This window comes from Parus major, chromosome 9 (genome assembly GCF_001522545.3).
Source record: "Parus major isolate Abel chromosome 9, Parus_major1.1, whole genome shotgun sequence".
In the NCBI taxonomy this organism is placed as follows: domain Eukaryota; kingdom Metazoa; phylum Chordata; class Aves; order Passeriformes; family Paridae; genus Parus; species Parus major.
In genome coordinates this window covers 3,720,791-3,740,914 of record NC_031778.1, presented here as the reverse complement: position 1 = coordinate 3,740,914, position 20,124 = coordinate 3,720,791, and positions in this window count along the sequence as shown.

The following is a 20,124-nucleotide window of genomic DNA, read 5'->3' as shown; positions in this document are numbered from 1 at the left end:
TAATTACTGAAAGTAACCTCTGTGAGGATTGAATTTGATTGAAAATACATGGCAATAATTTCAATAGTCACCTTATCCATGAGAGCTGGAGCAAGAAAATGATTTGTGTAGCATAAATCCAATTTGTGAAGATACTTTAAGTATTCAGGCCACTGGTGGTCTGTGTGGATGGAAAATGACTTTAATCCCTAGCTCCCAACGTTGCTGAGAAATGTGGTCCAGGAAGATCTCACTGTCACAGCTGTGTTTGGCTGAATCCCAGTTTGTAATTGAAATCTAAGCAGTTTGTTTGGAAAATGATCTTTAGAAAAGGGAGAACTTTAAGAGGGCTTGGTAGACAGCAAAGTTCAGTCTATCTGATCAGACATAGCCACAATCTGAAAATTTAAACTTTTGGTTGTTTGCAGTATGAAGAGGCATGGGAGGACTATGAAGAAGAAGAAGAAAAGTCTAAACACCTGTCTGGAAATCCTACATTAACATCAGACCTGGGGGATGAGGAAATACCTCTTATCTTCACCACAACCCATGGAGCTGGGGAAGTTAAGTTGTGCATGGGCTTAATTAAATCAATAGGAAAGGACTGCAAAATATTTTGTTTTTTCACTTTGAAAGGGTAACAGAAAACCTCACACCAAAGGCTGCTGGTGGGAAAAAACAAATCCAGAAGTTGTCCTAGTTTTCTGAAGCCAAGAAGTAACTGCATATTTCCTGGTCCAGCCCCTACACAGCACCAGCATCAGCATGGGATCCCGTTCAAAAAGGTTGGTGGAGTCCAACAAACACAAAAGTGATGATTTCCTCCACCCCAGCAGAGCAGTGCATTACAGCCTCTCTTCAATGCAGACATCACATAAATTCTGAGAACATCAAAATGGAATTCTCTGTGCACTGTTATGAAATGTGAGAATAGCAACAGGGAAGTGTTACATTTTTGTTGTGCAGGGTTTAAGTGAATGCTTATAAAATAAACCCTGGAGTTTCTACCATCACATGTCTGTGTACGAGCTTGTCATTCTCGTAAGGTTTCTTGCCTGAAGTTTGTGACAAACTGTCTCTAATGCCACTTTAGGCATAAATATGAATATTTTTATTGAATTGCTTTCATAGCTTATTCCCCATTGCTTATTATCTGCTGGAATGGACACATGGCTGCATAGCAATGAAAGGTCTTAAAGCTCTGTTATATTGTTTTTAACACTTTTGCTGTCAATGTAATTGTTGTAGCTGCATGCCTGTGCAGCATTCACTGCTGGATTAAAGAGTGCTCTGTATCAACACACTGAGGCAAGTTTCTTTATCAGAGAAGTGGGGGGTTTGTAGCTTTTTAAAATGCAGAGAAATATCCTTCCTCCACAATATCCCAAATTTACTCCTTAGCCAGAACAGCTTTGGAAATGAAGAAATCATAATCAGATATTTTTAGTCTCCAGTTCCTCTCACCTGAGGTAGGTACACAGAAGAGATGATTTCTCTGGTTATTTCTCTGCACTGCTTGTAGGAAAACCCCAGAGATAAAAAGGAAGCATGGCCAAATGGATCAGCCATCCACACATCCCACTACTACATCCTCCCACTGCTCAGGTGAACCCCACCTGCCACATCATCCCACCTTTTCCTGAGGTGCAGAACTTGGTATGAGATGGGTGCAGAGCACAGAGAGGCACAGGGGCAGCAGGCTGAGTGTGCATTCACACATTATTGCAGAACAGGCCTTGAGATGCCCAAAGTTTGACTCTGAACACCTGTCCTGGCTTGGCAGAGGCTTCGGGACTGAAGCCTGAAGTCTGAGATTATAATATTAATATTTTTTTAAGTCCTAAAGGTATATTCAACTGGTCCCCATCCCTGAAGGATTTAAGATCAGATTTGGTCCTGCTGAAATTTTTTGGAGCCTTTGCATTAATTACAACAGGATTTAGAGGGGCACCAGCAAAACCCATCCAAGACATGGTTTTTGTACTTTCCATGATTAACACATACATGCAAAAAATACAGGAGCTTTACATGATTTAAAAATGCATGGCCTCTGCAGCCCTTTCAGTCTGTGCTTCTTTACACTAGCTATTGCATAGATTCAGAATTAAGACCTAGAAGTAATTCAAAAGAAGAAAATTGGAAAAAAACAAATCTGGATAGAATGTCCACATCCCAAAGCAGTCTGTGTGGTCCTCGCTGTCAGAGAAGGTATTGCAGATACAAACATGCAGCCCAACACATTTCTGAATTACATGTTCCTGTGAATGCATTTTTAAAAGACACATTAAAAAAAAGCCACTCTGAACGATTCTCTTTATCTCTTTCACAATAACTTTGCAAACAAGGGAAAGAAATATTCATGACCAATTGTATTACTAATTGTTCAGTGTCCAGCTGTTTATCTTTATTGCCCTTTGTTTCAGATCTAGTTAACTCCATGTTTTACAAATGAGTGGGTGGATTGGATTCAAATAAATATTTTAATGTCTCATCACAGGTCATCTTTGCTCTCTCTTTCAATCCCGCATCTATTACTTTCCACAAGAAAGTCTTCACAGAAAGAATAATTTCCTTCTAATGAAAAAGGTTTCTTTTATTTACTACTTATTATTTTATTCTGCATGGCAAGAACAGGAAATTTCTGTCCTCCAAGGAAGCCAGTTGGAGCTGCACATTCCAGGCCATGAGGCAATTATGGCTAAGTGAAGGGGAAGTTAATAGCAATGTTATATTTGGGGTGGCTCCAAGCATGCTTTCACAGCTTTGATAGCTGACACAGAGATGGTCATTTTATGCAAGACAAAATCCATTTACCACTGAAGCTCCCTTGCCAGATTTTTCATGCTGTCTCTGCTAATAAGCAAACATGTAAATGAAAGCCATTATTAAACAATAAGGCCTGATTAAATCCATGTATTTCCCAGCAGAAACACAAGACTCATTCTTGCCCTGTGCTGCTGCCTCTGAGCCAGCGTCACCCCCAGCTCCCTGCCAGGCAGAGCTGGGATGCCCAGCTGAGCACAGGGACAGCTCTGGGGGTGCTGCTGCCAGGAGCATTGTCCTCCAAACCACTCCAACAGATTTCACTCAGATAGGATGGACTTGAAATTAGGCACATAGTGGGATCAAAACCACTGTAAAAAAAAAACCAAAACCATTTGTAAGTTCTGATACCTGGAGAAGCTGCAAGGCAACAGCGCAAGCTTTGGTTCCAGGGTCATTTTCATTGGGATGAAATCTCTCCCTGAAGTGAATCCTTACATATGGTTGCCTTTTCTGCTCCTACTGATCCTCTTTCCCATGCACTCACTGACCCCTCTGACTTTCTGAATAAATCTAATAGTGGGACTGTCCAAAGATATCCTTGGAAACTTGCAATCTAGTGACACCAGAGGGATATGTTTCCAAATATTGAGACAGTTATCCCTAAGGATACTTCCTGTTGCAGGCCTGGCAAGTGTGGAAGCTGCTGTGGTCTTATTTTATGCTCAAAAAATGGCCAAGAAGAGAAGGAACTGGTGCCAAAAATATGCCTTAAAAATTAGAGGATGACAGAGCAAATAATGAATTTTTGAGCTGGTGAAAAAACAGCTGAGACTGTGTTGCTCAGTGATATAGTTGGAATGCAGGTTGGTGGATCACGAGAAAATTTGAAAACACACCTGAAAGATTTTTCAGTGTCCACCTAAATCCAGACTCTTGGTCACCAACAGAACTGAGCTGGACACACCAGCCATGAGAACTTCCCTTGTTTTCTATGTAAGTCTAACTGAAGGAAAAAGTAATTTTAACTGCTAAGTACACACTTGAAGCAAAGCAGTTTTTCTCATCTTTCTCTAAGTTTCTAAATTCGCTCCAAACACAAGGTGTGGCAGATCAGTAGATGGAGAGGTGAAGGGAAACTGAGGCACAGAGCAGGGATGTGATTTCTCATGAAGTCACAGGGAACCAGTGGCCAAGTATTTGAACTGATCAGTTATCCACCTTATCACTTAACCAAGAACATAATTTAAACTGATTTATTATGGAAAGTTATTTTCCAAAGTTAACATTTATGGACTTGCATGACTTTTTACACCAGTGGGGCAAAAAGATGTCAAACAAATTTGCAGCAAGATGTTACAAGTTTAACAGAGTGCACTGAAAAGTGACACAGGCTGTGATGTCTAATCTGATTTTTCAGGCAACCTCAAAAACAACCCGTACAAAGACACAGAGCATTTGTCTCTGACTTCCTGTCCTATGAAATACCACACTGGAGCCAAGAACATTAAATAATTCCTAAGAACATGTCAGAAAGGATTGAGTTTTTGTGAAGGCATATTTCTGTAATTTGCAAGAACAGGAAGAGGATGAATCACTTTCTGACCAAAAATAAAGCTGAAGCTTTCCTAGAGTTCCACTTGTAAAAAACGGATTTGTGCATGGCTGCAGTCTGGTCAGGTGGCTCTTACCCTTCCCAGGTGTTCACTCCTGGGCCAATACTTCTGGTTTTTGGTTCCAAAGTTACCTGTGAACAAGGATGTCCTCACAATCCTCAACACTGAGAAGCCACTGCACAGCTGGGAGTCCTGAAGGTGTTATTCCCATGACAATGACATGCAAAACGCATCTGCACACACTCATTGCAACTCAGATCCTCTGCAGGGAAAAGATGACAAGAAAGTCTGCATATGGACACAGTATTCCCTTAAATAGAGTTTAAATGGCTTTGCTTCAGAGCAGGAACATGACATTTTTCCTGTGCAGAAGCAATCTCTAGCAAACATATATCAGCTTTAGCCAGAGCCTGACCCATTATTTATTTTTAAGTTCACACCACCACCTTTCCTCATGTGATAGACCACGCTTGGAATCTGGTCCATGCTTAAATAGGTATCCAGGCTGAGTAAGAGCTCTAGGCTTTACCTAATCACAACACCTCATAAATAAAATTTAAAAAGGAGAAATTTAATTTTAAAGAAAAGGAAGAAAAGAATTGATTGCTGTGATGTTCATAGCACAAGAAAACATAATATTTAAGGAATATCTGGTACAATCTGTATTTTTATTAATTTGACATTTATAGTTTGGTCTAATAAGCCCACTCTTAAATGGGCGAGCTATGCTTCCTCTGAAAATCAGAAAATTGAAACTACCTTGCAAAAGTTTATGAAAAATAGAAACTGTTTTGACTCTGTTTCACAAGAAAAGAATTCATTGCACCAAGCTGTCAGTCACTAACACCGAGCCACTCAATTTTCCTGCAAAAAAATGCACAAATGGCTTTCATTATATTTAGCTGCAGCTTTAAGAAAATTTAATCAACTTAAACTGTTTAGTCTTTTTCCCTGATGAGAATCATAAAGTCAAATTCACATTTCAACCTGCTTAAACTGAAGCTCCTGTCAGCACCTCTGTTTATATTAAATCTATCAGCATGAAATGCATTAAAATAAGAATAATGATATAATGTCTTAAGTGTATAATGTTAACATAGGTCCCAGACAGAAAAGTGGGACAGACAGGCTGAACATTGCAAAATAATTTTCAGTGTGTTATATTTATAGCTGTCAACTTTTCTAAATAGTTGCTCTTGTAACTTTTACACATTCTACTTGTCCATTTGTCTCTGTTACTCAATGTCTGTCCTCTACATTATTTTTATTTTGTATTATTTAGTATTATTTTGGAAGAAATTTGCTGTTTCCACCTTTAGAGGATGGCTTGGCACACTCGGTATCGAGCTCTCCCGGTGCTTGCTTTCAGAAGAACAATAACAGTTACCCAGAATGGGGAGCCTGAGATATCCCAGGCCCCAAAAAGCAATGCCAGTGCTCCTCCAAATCTTCAAGAGCTTTGGAATCTATAAAAACCCAAGGTAATAGAAAGGGAAAAACTGCTAGGAAAACACTGGAATTTGTGTCTAACCCATCTTCTTATGAGGTTCCATCTGACTGATCTCATGAATTTTCATCTGATCAGGAATAAACTACCCCAGAGGTCTCAAAAACTCACTTAAAACTCAGTTTTATGTCCCTATTTCATGCTCCATGAAAATACCCTAAGGTTAAAAACCAAAGTCTGGAAAACCCCAACAACTCTACCTTTCCAAACTCCCACTGGTAACGTTGGGGTCCCTTTTTTGGGCATCCCAGTCCCATTTTCAGTTCTCCTATCTGGAGAGCTGCACAGACACAATGGCTCTGCCCAGCAGGTCCCAGGGTTAGCACAGTTTCTGCTGATGTGAATACTGCACAGTGCTGCTTCTGGGCATTGGCTAAGAACTGGGCTTAGCATATCACACTAAGCAAAAAAAAGGGCTCTTTGTGCTTGAAAATTGAGGGCAGAACGATGGAAATAAATTGCCCAACTGCTGCATTGCAGGCATTCCCAGCTTTCACAGTGACCTGGCAAAAAAGTGTTTTGGAAGACCAGGAACCCAGTTTTACATCTGTATTAACAGCATCACAGCAATGCTTCCTGGAATTTGGAGCCCTGAATGCTACCAAAGCTCAGTACTTTATAAAGCTTGTGGTAAATCAGGCTGTATATGAGTTATATAGTAGAAGTGCCCTGAAATTGTGCTAAAGAAACCAAAAACATGTTTCCTCGCTGTACTTAACAAGAAGGGTGGAACATCAGGATCCATGAGATAAAAATTCATGCTTCTCACACAGTCTGTTGGTGGGAGCAAAAGATGCAATCAGTTCATCAGTTTCCCAATTAATCACTGGTCACAGTAGGTTTGCTGGATTCTGACCATGACTCTGGTCTGAAAAGGGGTTTGCATTTCTTTCTGCAGATGGAAAAATACACTGGCTGTGGGTGAAGGGGCCTCTGAAGCAGATAATACAAAGTGACCAACAAACCTTAGTTCTGTGTCTTAATTTTGTTTTCAGGTACATTTGTGAGAGGTGCACTTTGAATTCCATACAGTGATACTCAGAATATCATGAATACTCTATGATTTAGCAAGACTTACATTTAAGTAACTTATCTCCCATAACACTGAAATTAAAGGAATTTTTGTCAAAGTCTTCCTGGTGTAGCAGATCTGGACAACACTTCGCACTACATTTAATAATTTCAAATTGGAAAGCAAAAGTAGGTGAGGAACTCTTGTCATATGATCATGCTTGAGAGTCCAGATATCCTCCCATGTGAAACTGAGAAGTTTGAGTTGTTATATGCAGACTTTAAATAATTTTAATTGAATCATTAGCTGTGAGAACATTTTCAAACTAAAAAGAAAGCTTCTGGCTTTAGAAAATATCAAAATAGGCCTTTGCAAGGTGTTTTAATTGAAAAGCAAATTTACAGTTTATTACTTCAGATGTGTGTGTGGGCAGACACACGTGGTTGTTGGTGTCTATATGCCAGCTTTGGTCTGAAGACAGAAATTCATTCTGATTTCAGATCCATGAGCCTCTCCATGAACTAAAACCAGCATGAACTGTTATTTTCTGGATACACAGAGTTCATTATCAGAGCCTGGGAAGGTACATAGTTTGTAATGAAGATTATAAAATCTCTCATATAAGATAAATTGTGTTGAAGGTGAAACTCCCCTGGCTTTGCTTTTTGTTAAAATGCCTCCCATAAACTTTTGACTGAAAATCCAAAGTTAGATCTCTGAGGTCACATAAACTAAGAGTGGTCAAAGAACCAGTCTCAAAGAACTTTAGCACTGATGTTAAAGTGATGTATTTATGCCTCTAAGCTTTTATGCTTGTTTATAAATGACTCATTATGACTGAAGCTAACAAAAATTTCATTATGCATTCTCTAGATACCTTTCATTAACAAATGAAGCAGAAGTAAAGGCCAAGTAAATTACACATTTGAATAACATTCAAATGCAGCAAATTGTGCTTTTTTACTTTATTACTCCTATGTTATGTCAGTAGCTCCACAGCTATGGAATCAGCCACCACACACTCATTTGATTGACAGTATTATCACCGATGGATTTCTGTGCTACACATACTAGATTTTTTCCCTTTTTTCCAGCAAGTTTTTCTATTTTGGCATTTATATTAGGAATTGGATTTGTCTTGCAACCCATGCTACTTTCTCCTCTCCACTGACAACACATTCTCTGGAAAATTCCCATTTTCTTACATAGCCTGCCAATCTGACCACTAATGTGCTTAAACTTCTTCCCTGGTCTACAAGTAACAATTCTTTGTGCATGTTAAATTCCCTTCTCAATGGGACCAGATGTGATTCTTGTGTCAACTACTCCTGAAACACAGAATAGCACCTTTTGAGTGGCTCTTCCCATTTCACTCTCTTCTCAGTCCCTGTGAATCTTGGATTATTCTCCTATACCCTTTGGTGCCTACTACCTTAGTGGACCAGGCTATCAATCAAATATCAATTTATTTATATACATATAAATCAATGTAGCTCCCTGGAGGTCACTGGAACATGGGTGATTTTACCTATGTCCCCACATTTACAGCTCAGTGTACAGGGCACTTTATCCCAGCAAAACTACACTGAAAAGAGAGAGAGAGGGGTGAAGCAGAACCTTATAGTATAGATTACTGTGACGCAGCCACATCTATCAGTGATCTGCCAAAGCTTGTGAAGTGATTTTACAAACCTGCAAAAATGTCAGCAGGTTCAGTTTAGGTTTAAATGTTTAAAAGTAAAAAGGTCCAGTATTGAGGAAGCTGGTTTTTTTTTCCTTTTGAACTCCCTGCTTATTTCCAAAAGAAGTAAACACTGCACACACTAACTCAACCAGCTCATCCTCCACATTCCGCCACAGCATCTGCAATACAGCTCTCAAGTCTGTTTTGTTCTCCCTGGCCTCCAGTAAATAGAAAGAGAATAAAGACAGCAAAGCAGTTCTGGAACAGACAAGGAGGGGAGTCCATGTCACATCAGTGGGATCAGAATTCCAAGAGGAAAGTTGTGTCCCTCTTTCCTACATTATCAGTTGCTAACTCATTCCTTTTAGATTCACACAGGACTTTGGTCCAGGTTTTATGCTGTGAATCTGACCTGCCCAAACTGCAATTTAGTTATCTCTATTAATTTTTTTCTTTTTTTTTTTTGTCCCAATACAGTCTAATCTTCACTGTTTGCATTTTAATTGCCTTGCAGTGCCAGGTTGTTTTGGTTCAGTGGAACCACGGAGGCGACGTTTATCAGGAGCGCTGCAGAGAACCAAGCTCAGTTCTCACCAAAAAGAACTGTTACTCCCATCAGTGACTTTTTGTTCTGAAAACAAGGCTACTGATTTGGCTGAAGTAAACAAAACAGCCCCTCCCACCCTGAGATAGCTGCAAGACTCATCTCAGCCGTGAAACAGAGGGGAGGTGCCACAGAACCAAGGATATTGTTATTTCTGGAGGACCAGGTACTGATAGAGAGGCTAAATCACAGAAAAAGAAAGATGCTTCCATTTGCAAGCACTCCTTGTGGATAAAAAATTCAAAGTAATTTTCATTCATGTGTTGGCCAGGCTAAGCACGTGTGAGAGAGATGCTGGTATTTTTGAGAAGGCAAAATCAATCAGTTCTCTGACCAGCCTGCATTACCTGTCCTGGCCAATGTCAGAGGGAGCCATCAGCAGCTTGTCTTGGCACAGTCAGACTAAAGCAGGCTCAAAGTCACCACAGCTAATTCATCCAATAACTGCATTATTTCTAGAAATGCTGAAGAGTTTACTTCAGCTTCCCCTCACCTTAAAGAAAGGGGAGGGACACCAGCTGTGTGCTGATCCTCAAGGATGCCTTCCAACCTGAGGTTGCTGGCACTCAGTATGTGAAGAGCTGGAGGAGGGTTTGCTCTGATCAGCCATGTTCTGCTCTGAGGTATGGGGACCAAAACTGAGCAATTTTGGAACTACAGGACTCCTTGATTTACATAATGATATGCAAAGATGTGCGCCCACCTCTGAAAGGAACAGGGGCTCTGATTGCAGCACTGAACAATGATTTAAAGCCAGCAGCAAAGGAACATCAGAGAAAACAATATTGGAGGGGGATTAAAGGGAGGTAGCATGTAATTATCCCAGTTGGAACCCAGCCTAGAGCTGCATTTCAAACTGCTTTTCCTTTTCAAGAATAATTACTATGAAAACACTTAACCAACACTGTCAAAACCGATGTCAATATTCCATTCAAAATATGTAGGAGATTTTCATTCTTAAAAGGGAACAACTGAGAACATCAGAAGTTACAGATTTTTACACATCTCTTGTCTGTCAGTTTGTCAACTGCAAGTAGTAAAGGTAGTGCTCAGATGCAGCTGCTTAGAAGGAAGAGGTTAAAGTCAGTTGTGGATGCAACAGTAATTTAAAAAATCTGAATAATGTGTGTTTGTTCCTAAACAGAGCTCTTTGGCACTGCTCAAGGCCTGGCTGTGCCCTTTGAGGGAACAGTGATTGTGTCATGGAGCAATCTGCCGGAGGTGAAGGAGCAGGAGAAATTTCACCTCTGTCACTGACAATGCTGTGCTTGCCTGGACCACTGCTCCAGCCTCTGAAATCCCCAGTGATGCTGAAAACCAAAGGCATGGGAGGTTACAAGTGAGGTGCTCAGTCTCTCTCAGCCCAGGAGCCGCTGACCATGCAAACCACATTACAGACAGCAGGATTTTCTGAGAAGTTAGTGTCCTCTAAAAGTTTATAGGAACACTACAAAAGGTTTTTCATGTTCCTTTCAAGTGAAAGAGCAGCTCTGATAGCATCTACTCCTATTGAACTTTTTATTCATTCCAAACTTTCTTTTGTTCTGCAGGGTTGGTTTTTGGTTTTTTGGGTTTTTTTTTTTCTTGGCAAACACAGGGAATTTATTTGGGTACAGAAGTACATCTTGACCAAGTATTTTGCAGTAAAATATTTCTCTCTTTGTTGGATGGAATAAAAACCCCCACTGTGGCATTTCCCTATCCCCAAATTCTTTCTACCATCTCAAAAGTTCTTCTATGCCAGGACAGTAAACAAAACAAAATGGATTTAGGGCATAGAAAGGGAGATGTATTTAATTTTTATTTTTTTAAAAGCAATGAGGTAAACATTAGTCACAGCAAGTAGGAAGCAAAATTTATCATAAACATAACCAGTGTCTGTGTGTCTAAAATAATTGGTGCTTTTATACTTTCAAATAACCATACAAACAGACCATTTCTGATCTACCTACTGGTGGGCTGGCACACACAAAGTTATTTATAAAGGGATAGTTCAAAAGTTAGCTCAAATTTGCACCAGTGGAAATTTCTTGACATCAACAAAGTCTGCCCCAGTACAAATTTGGCTTTAGAATTTTGAGTTTTTCCAGAATCAGTTTTCCAAACAGAACTAAATGAAAGAGCTGGATGCAGAGTGAACTCTTGGAAAGCCATCTTAATTATTAAAAGCCGAAACCAGAGAAGCAGCCTTCACAATTAATGTAATACTGATCCAAAGGCAATTAATTTTAACTTTGGATGAAGGAGGATGAAATTTGCCAAACTTTAAAAGCTCGCCTTTTCCCATCCTGCTCTCCTCTGTGTAACTGACACCACACAATTTGTCTCACACAAAAGCTTGGATGGATATTAATGGCACATTAAAGGAAGTTTTTCAGTTTGCTATCTACAAGAGAAAAGAGAAAAGCTCTTCTTTGGCCTCCTCTGAATGAAATGTGGCTGTTCTAACTGCTGGATTCTGAATTCCAGGATTCAGGAAGTCCCTAGCTCATTTCAGTGCTCAAACTGCTTGCCTGGGATGAACGGATTTTTAAACCTCAAACTTCCTTCCTACATCATTAGAAAGTTCCTTTTAAATTGCCAGGTGAGCCACGAGTTCTGCGTGCAAAAGAAGGATCTGCAGGGAGCAGCTCATGTGGGGAGCTGGGGGCAATAATGCAGTGCCCAGCCAAGCTGGCAGTGCCAGCAGCAGCCTCACATCTCCAGAAACCAGCACTCCTAAACTCAATCTCAAAATCAGGTACATTTTAGTGGCCTAAGCATAGGCTTCACTTGGTACAAAAGAAAGTCATGGTTGAACTCCAGCAATTTCCCTCGCCTCTGGCAGGCTCAGTAGATTAGCTTTGCATATCAAGGTACTTTCTTCTAAATTAAATGAAATGTTTTTATTAACCTTACCTTCACCTTGTTCTGGAAAAAGGGGAAAATTCTTTTAAAATATTTGATAAGCAATTTTAGGGAATCACCAAGCAGCACTACCCACAGGCATGTTCAATGAATATAGATGTGTTCATCCTTAAATTGCCCCAAGCATACCTGAACACTTCCTAAACTTTTATCTGATGACTAAAAAAAGGAGAATCAATAACCACTTCCTTCTGCTGCCAGATGAAAACATTCAGCAAGCCTTAATTCCTTTTAGCTCAATTCTAAGCCAGTACAATTCAGCTGTTCTGGTGAATCTGAATTTGCCAGCTTGTAGCCTTGCAGTTTGCAAGATCAGGAACAGCTGGAGGCCAGGCAGGCCCCAGTTTTTGAATCATGGGCACAATTCTTTTCTCTTATCAGTTTGAAAATGCATCATGCAAATGAGATCATGAAAATCAAAATATAGGGTGAGTCAGAGCTAGTGCTGGCAAGGTTATTTTGGGTCTTCCTTTTACTTAAGAGTGGCAGTTGTAAGAGGTATACTCAATATCTGCTGATGAACCCTGACTTTTTACATACTGTTTCTTACAGAAAATTCTTTTTCTTTACACAGAATATAAATAGAAGGGATATTACTGTATTAGCCTCATATGAGATAAACTTTTTTTATCTTCATTTGCTTAAATAATTGATCATCTTTTTTTTTTTTTAATTTAACTGCTGTTTTTTTCCACTCAGTGAGAATAGAATTCAACTGACATCAAAGTGAAAAACTGTGTGTGAAATAACACTATAGACCAGGTTAGTGACTCTATTCAGCAATCCTATTTTTGTATTGTACTTAATCACTTCTGAAAAACTACACCTGCTTTCTTCCTCTTACTCATGTGCATGTCAGTATTAGTAGTTACAGAAGTTTTAGGATTTTGCCTGTTGTATCTGAACACCAGAAAGACATAATCCTGGAAAGTTCTTATTCTAGTATGGTTTGATTTGCTGACATTGAGATGATATGACCTGGCATCAAAGTTGCTCTCACTGAAATCGATGGCAGTTTAAAAGTCCACCTGGGACCCAGGATACTTCTATTGCATCTATAGACTTCTATAGACTGAAAATGGAGAGTCAGTCATTTAACTTAATCACAGTATAAGGTCTTGCTTGTTTAGTCCCTCCTACCAATTGCCAAACTAAGTAAAATTAAAATTAATGAAAATAGAAATCTTGACTGAGTAATACTGACAAATCCAGTTACCAAATACTCAGGTGCTTAAGGGAATGTTACAGGGAGTAAATATTAGGCAGGATTTCACCCTTCTCAGTTATCTGCTGAGGACTGTTCTCAGTACATCTGGTTCTGTGGTTGGCTCCTCTGCAGGCACAGAGATAGCAGTTAATTGCTTCCCTTGATTAGACTTCACAGCTGCATCTGCAGCAGGAAGGCTCCTTCTGAAATTAACTGAGCTATCAATCGACAGAATAATTTGCTAGAGTGAAAAGCAACTGGTCAGCTGTGCACTTTCAACAAAAGCAGCAAAGTTCCTCTGGGAAAACTCCTAATGTTTGATAAAACAATCACATGCTTTTCTCCAGCCTTAAACATCAATATAAATCACTGCCTTCTGCACTTTAACTGTTCTCACCACTTTTGCCAGCTTTCTTGTCTGTGTGCTACTGTGTTTACAGAAGAAATCCTTACAGGTATCTCTAATGTATTTTAACATGCAATACAAATCATATGCAAGGGGGCTGATGAAACTTTCTGATTCCATTTCTGAATGAGTTGCTCAATAGAACTTTATCCATGCTGATAAACATATCCATGTTCTCTTTGGAAATTAGGTGAACCTGAAGTGAACAAGGACCTTGCTATGCCTTACAGTAACTACTAACAAAGTTCAGGTTCCAAAGAAAGCAAACATAAAAAATTACCTGTTGGGAATATTTTGGTAGAAAAAGTTATATGAAACAACTTACTACATGAATTGTTTCAGCCATTTTAGCATTTTGTATCTCCTGCCAGACAGCACATGTAGCCATTGAAGCCAAAGTTATTTTTTAAGAGGAAACTGAAGCTTTTTTCTGCTTTAGGAAGCCTTGGCTCTAACTACATAGGCTGTGGTAACTCCTTCAGTCCAAATCCCAGCCTTCAAAGAGATCTTCACCAATTTTGCCTCATTTATATTTGTTAATTCTAAACTAAGCTTCTTAATGCTTAATTATGATCACTGACAGGCTCTTCTCCCCCCTCAACTTGTGCACAGAAAAAACAAGTAAAACTCTTTGCTACAGAAGACCAGGTACTCATTGCCTCTCAGAGCTTGGTGCCATAAGAGCAATTGCAAGAACATCTGTCACGCTTGTGCTCCTGCTCTTTTTCTAAAACCCATGCCTGTAATGTAATGGCTGCTATTCTCTGGATTATGACCAGCAGGTAATATTTTATAGGAATATAAATATATAGAATATTTTATATTCTAACTTCTATTTTAGAAGTAGTTGCATGTAGAGGATCAGCTGACCTGTGCACCAAGATCTTTGCAAAGTGATGTCTGAAGCCAGGTTACTGAAACTTGCAACACAGAATTCACACCAAAAGCTCATCCCTCACATCACATGGTCTCACATTTACAGCTTTACTGTAAATTTTAACCTTAAATTGGTGTTATTCAAACACCTACAAGTATTAAACTGCTAGATATGTTAGTAAAAGAGCAAATGTATATTTGCAAACGTTTTTGTCTAGTTTTATTTGATGACTCAGTGGCATCACTAATGTTTTTTATTTATGCACTTTGAAGGTATCCAGGACTTCACACAAGAAAAAACGCTGATCTTCAAGCATCTTAAAAGGACTGAATCATATGATTGGATAATATGTCAATAATTTCTCCATGTCATAGAGCTGAAATATTTGGCAGGAGTTCAAGCTTTCACAGCAGGGCAGGAGTTTGTCCAACATGATGTAGTGATTTTCTGGTGTCCAGTGTGTGGTTGGCAAGAGGGCAAATGAAATTCCTGCAACAGAATTTTCCCTGGATATCCCCTAAATGTCAGGAGCTCCAGGTTTAGCCACAACTTCCTCAGCAGGAACACCACTGCCCTTCGAACTTTGGGAAGGGGAGGCATTTTATGGACTGCAATTAGAAGAGAGTTAAGCCAGAGATGAGTACATTATAAACCTCCCAAGTGTCTTTCTGTAAAGAACTTAGACATTTTTATGCCCCAGTCATGTTTTATACATTATTTCTTGAGGTTACAAAGCACTTCCTGCCACACCAATGAATGCACACAATGCCAGAGTATGCTTGTTATAAGTCATGTCTGCCAATTAAGAACAAAAGATCAATCATCAGATTAATTTGTTTTAACCATTACAACTTCTAGTGTGTTAGAATTCGTTGTCTACAGCAGGGACCTCCGTCAGGGTCTTCATGATGGGATTTAGAGTTGACAGAATGGACACTGTGCTAGAACACTGAAATGCTGAAGTATTTGTGCTTCAAGGAAATAGGAAAATGGAAGCGTAATTTCCTTTTTCTAGTGAAAGATTAATACCATATTTCCAGCAGTTGAGAAGTCAGGCAACCTACAGGCAAATTTCAGCATTATCAGCTTATTCCAAGACAGCAATAAAATTTGACTACATTAAATGGGTTTAAAGTGGAGATCAAGGTCAGTCTCATAGTTAAGATCATCAAGAAGCAGAACCAATCACAGAGAAAATATCAGCTCTGTCCATTTTGTACTAATAATTGTATGTTTCAAACAAGCCCATTAATTCTTTTGGAAAAAGTAATTGGGTTATATTACAAAATATAACAGTATTTTGAATTTCAGTTTTCTACATTGCTTTCTGATCTGTGTTTCCTGCCACAGGGCTAAAGGTTATGGTGTTACTATTCTCAGAAATATTTCTATATTCCAGTTAAAGCAGACTTGGAATAACTGGATTCAAGGCAGATACTGTAATCAGAAAGTTGCATGTATATAGGCCTGCATATTTTAGCATTGAAAATGTACATCTCAGTCCACTCAAACTCTATTTTCAGAGGTAAGAGAACCAAAAGAAATAAATGTGCTCTTTACAGGGCAACTGTAGCACCAGTAAACTGATTTTAATGTCACTGCAAACTATGTGTGCTGTATGTTTCAGCTTTCCCCTTAAAGATGGAAGAATTTCCGAGGAGCTGCCTGACAGAGGGAAACACTGCAGCAGCTCTGGGCTGGCAGGACAGGAATGAGTGCAGAAAACATGCTGTGCTATGAATTCATTGTGATCAGACATCCCACCAGGCTCTTTATGAGCTTCGCAGCACCACCAATATAAATTTTATTCCCTGGTATTTTTTAGAATTCAGAATTTTAACTAAAATCAATAAAAAAATACAGCACTGAATAAAACATGATGATTGCCGCCTATAGCTGTGTCTAGATGTTCATCAGGTTAAAAGCAGTTGTTTGGGGTTTTAACTCTCATGGCTTTGATTTGCATTCATTTTATCCTGTGTTCCTTCACTAATTAAAGTTTTAGGAATGCTTTTTGGGAGCTCTGATCCAGCATCTCTGAGCACAGTACGAGTGAGCTTCCTGTAGGGTACTGACCCATAACTGTGAACAGATGTGCTGCTTTGAGGCAGACAGAGGTTACAGATGTTCTGCTGCCAGAAAAGCAACGCTGTTATTTCAGTGAAGCAAGAGCAGCTCAGAGCACCTTGACCCATCCAAGGAACACCTTACCCTTTGCTTTACTGTGCTGCCAGCTTTTGCTTCTTTTCATACGGTGTCGTGATGAAGCTTTAATGTGTGGGAGACAAGGCTATTGCTGTTTATCAGGCCCTTTGAAATGTCCAAACGCATTGCCAGGACTGGGAAGCACAAGTTTTATTGAACTGACTCTGCAGTGAACTCTCTACACCAGGGGATTTTTACTTCCCCCTCTCCAGCCCCCCAGTTGGTTTTCTAATAAAGCAGCAGCTGATTCAGCAGGTATGCCCTGCTCTTTTCATTATCGTTTTAGGAAGCTTAGAGGACAGGGATGCTGTAGAAAGCAGCTTTTCCAGTAAAGGGGATTGATGGTTTTGGAGGAAGAACATCTTAAAAAAAATACTTTTGAGTAGCTTTGACTTGCATTGGTGCTGATCTAGCTCCTCCTTCACACTGAGGAGGCAGCAATGACAGCACTGAGGGGCAGGAGGATTAAGGGGTGACCCTCTCTATTACTCACAGCTGCCATTCCCATGGATATTCCCTGGGAATACTAATTTTTAAGCCTACAAAAATTCTCAACTCAGTTCTAGACCAAGAAAGTTTTGGGAAGATTTTTTAGATGGGGTCAGTCTGCTAGAAATAACAAACCTTGCCAAGAGAAAATATTCACTGGAATGAAACTAAAAATTCTTTTTGTGATTCCAAAGCATCCAGGCAAGCACCATAGCATTCCTTTTAAAGCTGCAAATTAGAAATTTAAAAAAAAAAGAAACACAACTTCTTATCTATTTCAAATACGTATAAGGGGTGATGCTTCCATGTCTGTGAAGATTAGGAAGAGCTTAGGCTAAAAAATTCTGCAAGAAAATTCATCCCCTGATGTTGGTCTAAAGTATTTTGGGGTACACCAAGCAATCTAAGCAGTTCTACTCCATTTTTTACTGTCAAGTTCTACATTTATCTTTGCTAACTTTCTGAGAAAATAATTATACTATGTTTTCAAAATGGCACAAGAAGAGATTATTCTAGAAGGAGAATGATTTCCTTTCCAGAGAGCACTGCACAATTGATTATCAGCCTTCATTAAAGCACTGAGTACAGGGGGCTTGTTAATAAATCCTTATAAAATTATTTAAGTGCAATGGTTAAAAATTCAGCTTTAAAAATAATTATTAGACAAAATAAATAAAAATGATCAGCAACTAAGGGATGTTAGTACATATTAGCTTTAACTGAGTGAAACTCACTCATTTGAGGAAAAGCAACCCTGCCCACCAAGCTTTGGATGATTGCTTTGCAGAGGTGCAGAACAGTCTGGATTATTTGGGAGGAAAATACCACTGCAAGTCTATCCTGTCCATGCCAGCAAGAACGTGAGGAATCTTAGACTGCAAGTGCTGACATATGAGCTATTTCACAAAGCTCAACAAGAGGCGGAATATCAAGATTCTGCTAAAGCACTGCAGCTGCCCTGCCTCAGCTCGTGTCTCCCCTGCTGCCAGCAGCACTCCTTGTGCAGCTCAGAGATCGCATCCCCTGCCCCTGGGGACTGCTGCTCCACCCCAGCAGCTCTGCACGAGGGGAAAGCTGCTCAGAAAAAGTGGGGGGCACCTCCTGGGGCTGGCTCTGCAGCCCCTGTGAGGTTTGTAAAGCTGCTGCAGGTTTGGGGATGCAGCTCCTGGGTGAGCACTCCATCCAGCTCAGGAATGGGTTCCTGTTTACTGTAGAAACCTGTTAGAAATCAGCTCCTTCTTGCCTGGCAGGATCGGGTCTGTAAATCAGGAAGGTGTTAAAATATGTCTGTCCTTATCCCTGAAACAGGCACTGAATGCACACAAAGAACAGGAATTAGGAGGGAAAAAGAGCCATTTTCGGCAGTTAATTGAGAATGGCTGCTGCTGTTCATGGTAACCAGGTGCTGGGGTATTTGCACAGACAACTGCAAGAAGAATTGAAGGAGGATGTTCTTCACCACTCATATAAAATTGAAATTCTGTGTCTGTGCTAAACATCACTGACTACAATTTTTTATTGTTTTAATGATATTATTCTACAGTATGCATTATTAATTATTTATGGACATGCTCCATATGAAGCAGATAAGATTCGAGTTTTTCTCAAATTTGAAAAGTGCATGTACCTACATCATGGTTATATCTTTATATTCAACCCTGAAAAGTATCTCAGTTAAGTTTCATCTGGGAAATTAAACTGAATTTTTAAAATTTATTTGCATCTCAGATCAATGTAGAAAGAAACAATAGAAACCAACGACGATGAAGAAAGAAACTATGTAATGAGACTATGAAACTAAGAAATGAGATGAAGGAAGAAACTATGGTTGCAGAACTCTCCAGATGCAGCCAGCTGTTATTAGGGATATCCTAATCCTGCAATCAATCCTTAGTCTCATAGAACTAAACAGCTTTTTGACTGCAGAACTATGAGGTTTGCTGATTATGTCTTTGAACTCAGAGCAAGTACAAAACAGCTGTTTTTCACAAAGAAATCAGACTTACTAAAAACAGCAGCAAGAAGAGACCTGATGGTTTCTGCTAACACCACTACTGCATGTAGCCTCATTAACCAGGCACAGCCGTTGTAAGCAACTAAATTAAATAAAGGGTACATTATAGGAAAGGCAGAATATTCTAACTGAAGCTGGTTTATATTCTCTTTAACTTGTCTTAATCACAATCAAAATAATGACATAAATTGCTAATCACATCACTTTGGATTTATGAAGCATCACAGAAGTAAGAACAACTCTGCAGCTACAGAGACATGTACATATTTCTAAACTACAAAGATAAAAAGAAGTCTAGAGACAGCTATCAAATGAACATGGAGCAGTTCAGCTCTGTGCTGGCACTGAAATTCCTCTGTGTCTCTGAAACTTATTTATCCATTTAGGGTGACCTGTGACCAATATGTTAGCCCTGTTAGTCCTGAGTACATTGCAGGGTCTAAGCAGAAGCTGGCACTAATATGTGAAGCAATGCAGTGCAGTGGGAGGAAGAGTAACTGCTGATCCTAAGTAAGGAGTGAAGCCATGAGTCTCAGAATTGATTATAATGGGTGAGAAAAATGTGTTGGTGTCATCTAACTCAGCAACTTTGAAAATGCCGTGTCCTCAGCCATATACAAAGTCAGCTTGTAAATACATTTCCATATTCAAAGTCTAAGCTAAACACAAATGCTATGAGACCAAAAGTGTTTGCCATGTACATTCATGTATAATTAATTATTATTCTGTTCCTGTTAATCTTGCTTGTTAATTCATGATGATTTCCTATGAATGCAGTAATTTAGCAACTTTTCCATTCCTTAAATATAAGGACTTGATTTAGAAAAGTGAATGAAAATTTGGGTGTAGGCAAA